The sequence below is a fragment of the Arachis stenosperma genome, chromosome 5 (genome assembly GCF_014773155.1).
Source record: "Arachis stenosperma cultivar V10309 chromosome 5, arast.V10309.gnm1.PFL2, whole genome shotgun sequence".
In the NCBI taxonomy this organism is placed as follows: Eukaryota; Viridiplantae; Streptophyta; class Magnoliopsida; order Fabales; family Fabaceae; genus Arachis; species Arachis stenosperma.
The window spans coordinates 91,184,595-91,193,947 of record NC_080381.1 but is presented as its reverse complement, the minus strand read 5'-3'; positions in this window follow the sequence as shown (position 1 = coordinate 91,193,947).

Genomic DNA, 9,353 nt, shown 5'->3' with positions numbered 1-9,353 from the left:
AGCTAGTCAATGCCTTCTTGGCAAAGTTCTTTCCACCTCAAAAATTGAGTAAGCTTAGAGTGGAAGTCCAAACCTTCAGACAGAAGGATGGAGAATCCCTCTATGAAGCTTGGGAAAGATACAGACAATTGATCAGAAAATGTCCTTCAGACATGCTTTCTGAATGGAGCATCATAGGTATTTCTATGATGGTCTCTCTGAAACTATCCAAGATGTCTTTGGATAGCTGCTGGAGGATCTCTTCATCTGAAGAAGACGCCTACAGAAGCTCAAGAGCTAATTGAAATGGTTGCAAATAACCAATTCATGTACACTTCTGAAAGGAATCCTGTGAACAATGAGACTAATCAGAAGAAAGGAGTTCTTGAGATTGATACTCTGAATGCCATACTGGCTCAGAACAAGATATTGACTCAACAAGTCAATTTGATTTCTCAAAGTCTGTCTGGAATGCAAAATGCACCAAGCAGTACTAAGGATGCTTCATCTGAGGAAGAAGCTTATGATCCTGAGAACCCTTCAATGGAAGAGGTGAATTACCTAGGAGAACCCTATGGAAACACCTATAATTCTTCATGGAGAAATCACCCAAATTTCTCATGGAAGAATCAAGAGAGACCTCAACAAGGTTTCAATAACAATAATGGTGGAAGAAACAGGTTTAGCAATGGCAAGCTTTTTCCATCATCTTCTCAGCAACAGACAGAGAATTCTAAGTAGAACCCCTCTGACTTAGCAACAATGGTCTCTGATCTAATCAAAACCACTCAAAGTTTCATGAATGAAACAAGGTCCTCCATCAGAAATTTGGAAGGACAAGTGGGTCAGCTGAGCAAGAAAGTTACTGAACTCCCTCCTAGTACTCTCCCAAGTAATACAGAAAAAAATCTAAAAGGAGAGTGCAAAGCCATAACCATGGCCGAATATGGAGAGGAAAGAGAGGAGGTGGACGCCACTGAGGAAGACCTCAATGGGCGTGCACCAATCTCCTCTGAATTCCCCAATGAGGAACCATGGGAATTTGAGGCTCAAAATGAGATCATAGAGATTCCATTGGACTTACTTCTGCCTTTCATGAGCTCTGATGAGTATTCGCCCTCTGAAGAGGATGAGTATGTCACTGAAGAGCAAGTCGCTAAATACCTTGGAGCAATCATGAAGCTAAATGACAAGTTATTTGGAAATGAGACTTGGGAAGATGAACCTCCCTTGCTCACCAAAGAACTGGATGACTTGTCTAGGCAGAAATTACCTCAAAAGAGACAAGATCCTGGGAAGTGCATGGATGAATCCATCATCCTTGGCAGACCCTTCCTAGCCACAGCAAAGGCTGTGATTGATGTTGATGGAGGTGAACTGATCATTCAAGTGAATGAAAAATCCTTGGTGTTTAAGGCTCAAGGATATCCCTCTATCACCATGGAGAGGAAGCTTGAAGAGCTTCCCTCAAATCAGAGACAAATAGAGCCCCCACAGTCAAACTCTAAGTTTGGTGTTGGGAGGCCACAACCAAACTCTAAGTTTGGTGTTGAACCCCCACATTCAAACTCTAAGTTTGGTGTTGGGAGGTTCCAACATTGCTCTGATCATTTATGAGGCTCCATGAGAGTCCTCTGTCAAGCTACTGATATTAAAGAAGCGCTTGTTGGGAGGCAACCCAATGTTTTATAGTTAACTATTTTCTTTTGTTATTTTATCTTTTTTGTAGGTTGATGATCATAAGAAGTCACAAAATCAATGAAAAAAGCAAAAACAGAATGAAAAACAGGAAGAAAAACAGCACACCCTGGAGGAAGAACTCACTGGCGTTTAAACGCCAGTGAGGCTAGCAGTGGGCGTTTAACGCCCAGTCTGGCACCATTCTGGGCGTTTAACGCCAAAGGGGCACCAGACTGGCGTTAAACGCCAGAGAAGGGCAAGAACCTGGCGTTAAACGCCAGGAATGGGCACCAGCCCGGCGTTTAATGCCAGAATTGGCTCAAAACGTGATTTTTGATGCCATTTGGTGCGGGATGACTTTTCCTTGACACTAAGGATCTGTGGACCCCACAGGATCCCACAAACCTCACCACCCTCTATTCTTCTTCACCATCCACCAATCACCTCAATACCTCTTCACCACTCACATCCATCTACTCCATTTCTTCTTCTACTCTCTTCTTTCCTCTTTTGCTCGAGGACGAGCAAACCTTTTAAGTTTGGTGTGGTAAAAGCATTGCTTTTTGTTTCTCCATAACCATTTATGGCATCCAAAGCCGGTTCAACTGAGAAGGCATGACCTCAAGCCCATCACTAAGAAGAAGATGGAGCAAACAAGAGCCCTCTCATCAAGAAATCCTGAGATACCTCAAGGGATGCACTTTCCTCCACAAGACTATTGGGAGCAATCAACACCTCCCTAGGAGAATTGAGTTCCAACATGGGACAACTAAGGGTGGAGCACCAAGAACACTCCATTCTCCTCCATGAAATTAGAGAAGATCAAAGGATCATGAGAGAGGAGCAACAAAGACAAGGAAGAGACATTGAGGAGCTCAAGCACTCCATAGGATCTTCAAGAGAAAGAAAGAGCCGCCATCACTAAGGTGGACCGTTCTTTAATCTCTTGTTCTTTATTCTTCTGTTTTTCGAAAATTATGCTTTATGTTTATCCATGTTTGTGTCTTATGATCATTAGTGTCTTAGTGTCTATGCCTTAAAGCTATGAATATGAATCCATCACCTTTCTTAAATGAAAACTGTTTTTATCACAAAAGAACAAGAAGTACAGGATTTCAAATTCATCTTTAAAACTAGCTTAATTAGTTTGATGTGGTGACAATACTTTTTGTTTTCTGAATGTATGCTTAAACAGTGCATATGTCTTTTGAATTTGTGGTTCATGAATGTTAAAATTGTTGGCTCTTGAAAGAATGATGAAAAAGGAGACATGTTACTGAGGATCTGAAAAATCATAAAAATGAGTCTTGAAGCAAGAAAAAGCAGTGAATACAAAAAAAAAAAGAGAAAAAGAAGGAGAAAAACGAAAAAAGGGAGAAAGAGAAAAAGAAAGAAATAAAGTTGTGATCCAAGGCAATAAGAGTGTGCTTAAGAACCCTGGACACCTCTAATTGGGGACTTTAGCAAAGCTGAGTCACAATCTGAAAAGGTTCACCCAATTATGTGTCTGTGGCATGAATGTATCCGGTGGTAATACTGGAAGACAGAGTGCTTTGGGCCACGGCCAAGACTCAATAAGTAGCTGTGTTCAAGAATCATCATACTTAACTAGGAGAATCAATAACACTATCTGGATTCGGAGTTCCTAAAGAAGCCAATCATTCTGAATTTCAAAGGATAAAGTGAGATGCCAAAACTGTTCGGAGGCAAAAAGCTACTAGTCCCGCTCATCTAATTTGGAGCTTAGTTTCATTGATAATTTGGAGTCTATAGTATATTCTCTTCTTTTTATCTTATTTGATTTTCAGTTGCTTGAGGACAAGCAACAATTTAAGTTTGGTGTTGTGATGAGCGGATAATTTGTACGCTTTTGGCATTGTTTTTAGTACGTTTTTGGTAGTTTTAGTTGAGTTCTTAGTATATTTTTATTAGTTTTTAGTTAAAATTCACTTTTTCTGGACTTTACTATGAGTTTGTGTGTTTTTCTGTGATTTCAGGTATTTTCTGGCTGAAATTGAGGGATCTGAGCAAAAATCTGATTCAGAGACTGAAAAGGACTGCAGATACTGTTGGATTCTGAACTCCCTGCATTCGAAGTGGATTTTCTGGAGCTACAGAAGACCAATTGGCGCGCTCTCAACGGCGTTGGAAAGTAGACATCCTGGGCTTTCCAGCAATATATGATAGTCCATACTTTGCCCAATATTTGATGGCCCAAACCGGCGTTCAAAGTCACCCTCAGAATTCCCAGCGTTAAACGCCCAAACTGGCACAAGAATGGGAGTTAAACGCCCAAACTGGCACCAAAACGGGAGTTAAACGCCAAGAAGAGTCTCTACACGAAAAATGCTTCATTGCTCAGCCCAAGCACACACCAAGTGGGCCCGGAAGTGGATTTTTATGTCATTTACCCATCTTTGTACACCTTAGGCTACTAGTTCTCTATAAGTAGGACCTTTTACTATTGTATTTTCATCTTGGTTCTTCTGGTTCCCTCTCTGGGGCCGAAACCAATGATCACTCTTGTTCTTATGTATTTTCAACGATGGAGTTTCTACACACCATAGATTAAGGTGTGGAGCTCTGCTGTACCTCGAGTATTAATGCAATTACTACTGTTCTTCTATTCAATTCCGCTTGTTCTTTATCCAAGATATCACTTGTTCTTCAACTTGATGAAGGTGATGATTGACGCCCATCACCATTCTCACCCATGAACAAGGTGACTGACAACCACTTTTGTTCTACAAGCAACCAAGGCTCTAGTGAATATCTCTTGGATTCTTTAATCGGGATCTTTGTGGTATAGGCAGGACCCGATGGCGGCATTCAAGAGAATCCGGAAGGTCTAAACCTTGTCTGTGGTATTCTGAGTAGGATTCAATGATTGAATGACTGTGACGTGCTTCAAACTCTAACCTGCTGGGCGTTAGTGACAGACGCAAAAGAGGGATTCTATTCCAGCAGGGGCGGGAACCAAACCGGTGATTGGCCGTACTGTGACAGAGTGCGTGAGCATTAGCTTTCACTGCGAGGATGGGAGGTAGCTGCTGACAACAGTGAAACCCTACACGAGCTTGCCATGGAAAGGAGTAAGAAGGATTGGATGAAGACAGTAGGAAAGCAGAGAGACGGAAGGGAAGGCATCTTCATTCGCTTATCTGAAGTTCCTACCAATGAATTACATAAGTATCTCTATCTTTATCTTTATGCTTTATTCGTTTATCACTATACCCATTTGAGTCTGCCTGACTGAGATTTACAAGGTGACCATAGCTTGCTTCATACCAACAATCTCCGTGGGATCGACCCTTACTCGCGTAAGGTATTACTTGGACGACCCAGTGCACTTGCTGGTTAGTTGTGCGAAGTTGTAGTGATCACAATTTCGCGCACCAGTCCTCCATTAGGAACTTGGAGGCACAAGTGGGACAGCTGAGCAAGAAAATTACTGAACTCCCTCCTAGTACTCTTCCAAGCAATACAGAAGAGAATCCAAAAGGAGAATGTAAGGCCATCAACATGGCCGAATTTGGAGAGGAGGAAGAGGCAGTGAACGCCACTGAGGAAGACCTCAATGGACGTCCACTGGCCTCCAATGAGTTCCCTAATGAGGAACCTTGGGAATCTGAGGCTCACACTGAGACCATAGAGATTCCATTGGATTTACTTCTGCCATTCATGAGCTCTGATGAGTTTTCTTCCTCTGAAGAGGATGAGTATGTCACTGAAGAGCAAGTTGCTAAATACCTTGGAGCAATCATGAAGCTAAATAACAAGTTATTTGGTAATGAGACTTGGGAGAACGAACCTCCTTTGCTCACCAAAGAACTGGATGACTTGTCTAGGCAGAAATTACCTCAAAAGAGACAAGATCCTGAAAAGTTCTCAATACCTTGCGCCATAGGCACCATGACCTTCAAGAAGGCCTTGTGTGACCTAGGGTCAAGTGTAAACCTCATGCCTCTCTCTGTAATGGAGAAGCTAGGGATCTTTGAGGTACAAGCTGCAAGAATCTCACTAGAGATGGCAGACAACTCAAGAAAACAAGCTTATGGACTTGTAGAGGATGTTTTGGTGAAGATTGAAGACCATTACATCCCTGTTGATTTCATAGTCCTAGAGATTGGGAAGTGCATGGATGAATCCATCATCCTTGGCAGACCCTTCCTAGCCATAACAAAGGCTGTGATTGATGTGGACAGAGGAGAATTGATCATTCAAGTGAATGAAGAATCCTTTGTGTTTAAGGCTCAAGGATATCCCTCTGTAACCATGGAGAGGAAGCATGAAGAGCTTCTCTCAAAACAGAGTCAAACAGAGCCCCCAAAGTCAAACTCTAAGTTTGGTGTTGGGAGGCCACAACCAACTTCTAAGTTTGGTGTTGAACCCCCACAATCAAACTCTAAGTTTGGTGTTGGGAGGTTCCAACATTGCTCTAAGCATCTCTGAGGCTCCATGAGAGCCCTCTGTCAAGCTACTGACATTAAAGAAGCGCTTGTTGGGAGGTAACCCAATGTTATGTTTAATCTATTTTCCTTTGTTATTTTATGTTTTCTGTAGGTTGATGATCATGGGAAGTCACAAAATCAATTGAAAAAGAAAAAACAGAATGAAAAACAGAAAGAAAAATAGCACACCCTGGAGGAAGAACCTGCTGGCGTTTAAACGCCAGTAAGGGTAGCAAATGGGCGTTTAACGCCCAGTCTGGCACCATTCTGGGCGTTTAACGCCAGAAAGGGGCACTAGACTGGCGTTAAACGCTAGGAAAGAGCAAGAAGTTGGCGTTAAACGCCAGAAATTGGCACAAGCCCGGCGTTTAACGCCAGAATTGGCATGAAGAGCAATTTTGCTCGCCATTTAGTGCAGGGATGACTTTTCCTTGACACCTCAGGATCTGTGGACCCCACAGGATCCCCACCTACCCCACCACTCTCTCTCTTCTTCACCCATTCACCAATCACCTCAACACCTCTTCCCCCAAAACCCCTCACCTATCAAATCCCATCTTTCTCTTCACCACTCACATCAATCCTTCATAAAACCTCACCTACCTCACCATTCAAATTCAAACCACTTTCCCTCAAGGGTACTACCAAGGCGATAATCAAAACCAAGGGAACCCTTATCAAGGAGGAGGCTACAACCAAGGGAGTGGATACCATAATCAAAATTGGAGAGAAAATCATCAACAAGGGAATAGGGATAACAACAACAACAATGGAGGAGGTCAAAGATGGGGCAACAACTCACAAAACTTCTCACAAAATCGGCCATACAACTCACAAAATCAACCATACAACCAACAAAAACCACAAAGAAACTACCAAACATACCAACCACCACATCAAAGACCACCACCCAACCAATCACAAACTCCCCAACTCACATATGTAACCACCCCCTCCAACCAAGATGAAACACTCCGGACCATTATCCAAGGCCAAAAGGAACTACAAAACACACTTGCTTCCGGTCTCACCGGCCTCACCTCTACACTACAAACTCTTCTTGCACGCATGGATACACCATCAAACCCTCCTTCTCAACCCCCAATGCAAAGTGCCATTCCCTCTCAACCCCAACCAAATCCAAAGGGGGGCATCAATGCCATCACCCTTAGATCCGGAACACAACTAAAAGAGAAGGAAGAAAAGGACTCAAATCCTATCACAACCACCCAAGAGGAAGAGGAAATAGATATAGAAGAGATAGTGGAAGAGGAGACACCACAAGTCATAGTTGAGGATGAAGCCCAACCAACAAAGGAGACAACCAAGGCCAAGAGAACATTGGAAGAAGAAATTGCTCAACCACTCCCATTTCCAACACTTGCAAAGAAAGCTAGAAAGCGCATGGAACTCGACCCCAAAATGGTAGAAATGTTCAAGAAAGTTGAGGTAACCATCCCCCTCTTTGATGCTATCCATCAAGTTCCTAGATATGCAAAATTTCTCAAAGATCTATGCATGAACAAGGATAGGATTCTTGAATTGGAAACCATCCCATTGGGGAGTTCTATTTCCGCTTTAATGGGAGCATTGCCCGAGAAGTGTGATGATCCGGGCCCTTGTATGGTCACTTGCACCGTTAATGAAGTTCAATCTATAGATTGTATGTGTGACCTAGGAGCATGTGTTAGCATCATGCCGCTCTCCGTCTACTGGATATTGAAGTTGCCACCACTAAAAAGGTCGACGGCAAGATTTATCCTAGCGGATAAAAGCATAATAACCGTGATGGGTGTTGCGGAAGACGTATTGGTGAATATAAAAGGATTGGTGTTTCCGATTGACTTTTATGTCCTTGAAATGCCATCAAGCGAAACCGAGAGAGCATCATCTATCCTCCTTGGAAGACCATTTTTGAGAACTTCTAGATTCAAGCTAGATGCCTACTCGGGGACCTACTCATTTGAAATAGATGGGAGAGTTGTGAGTTTTAGCCTAGAAGAAGCAATGAAGCATCCATCGGAGAATCACTCTCTATTCCGGTGTGACCCAATTGATAACATGGTTGCCGAAGTGCACCTTGCAAAGTTAAATGAGAAGTACATGGTTGAAGAAGCAAATGGAAATTCAAGCGAACTAAACACCACACATCATACAAACCATTCGGAAACTCAAACTTCAAAGAATGACAAAAAGATGGAATTGAAGCCACTACCACCTCACTTAAGGTATTCATACCTTGATGAAGCCCAAAAGCTCCCCGTGATAATTGCACAAGAGTTAACCCCTCAACAAGAAGAAAAATTGCTAGATGTATTGAGGAAAAACAAAAAGGCAATTGGATGGAGTTTAGCGCATCTAGTGGGAATAAGCCCACAAGTATGCGAGCACCGCATATTTCTTGAGGAAGGAGCAAGACCGGTCCGACAACCTCAAAGGAGACTTAATCCAACCATTCTTGAGGTAGTAAAGAAAGAAGTCACTAAGCTACTCGAAGCGGACATCATCTATCCTATCTCGGATAGTGAATGGGTAAGCCCGGTCCAAGTAGTGCCCAAGAAATCCGGGGTGACAACAATCAAGAACGAAAGTGGTGAACTTATAGCAACAAGAGTGCAAAATTCTTGGAGAGTATGTATAGACTACCGAAGATTGAATGCGGCCACAAGAAAGGATCAATTTCCACTACCGTTCATTGATCAGATGCTTGATCGATTAGCCGGTAAATCATATTATTGTTTTCTTGATGGTTACTCCGATTACTTCCAAATTCACATTGCTCTAGAGGACCAAGAAAAAACAACATTTACTTGCCCCTTTGGAACTTATGCTTACAAGCGTATGCCGTTTGACCTATGCAATGCACCGGCAACGTTTCAAAGATGCATGATGAGCTTATTTGCAGACTTTCTAGAGCAATCCATGGAAGTTTTCATGGACGACTTTAGTGTGTATGGTGATTCATTTGAGCATTGCCTAGGTAACCTTGAAAAAGTCTTAGAGAGATGCACCAAAACAAACCTTGTCTTAAATTTTGAAAAATGTCATTTCATGGTCAAACAAGGTATTGTTTTGGGACACATAGTCTCAAAAGAAGGCATCTCCGTAGATCCGGCAAAAATAAATGTCATATCTAGTTTACCTTGCCCCTCCTCCGAGAGGGAAGTCCGTTCTTTTCTTGGACATGCAGGATTCTACCGGAGATTCATCAAAGACTTTAGCAAGGTGGCCTTACCTCTTTCT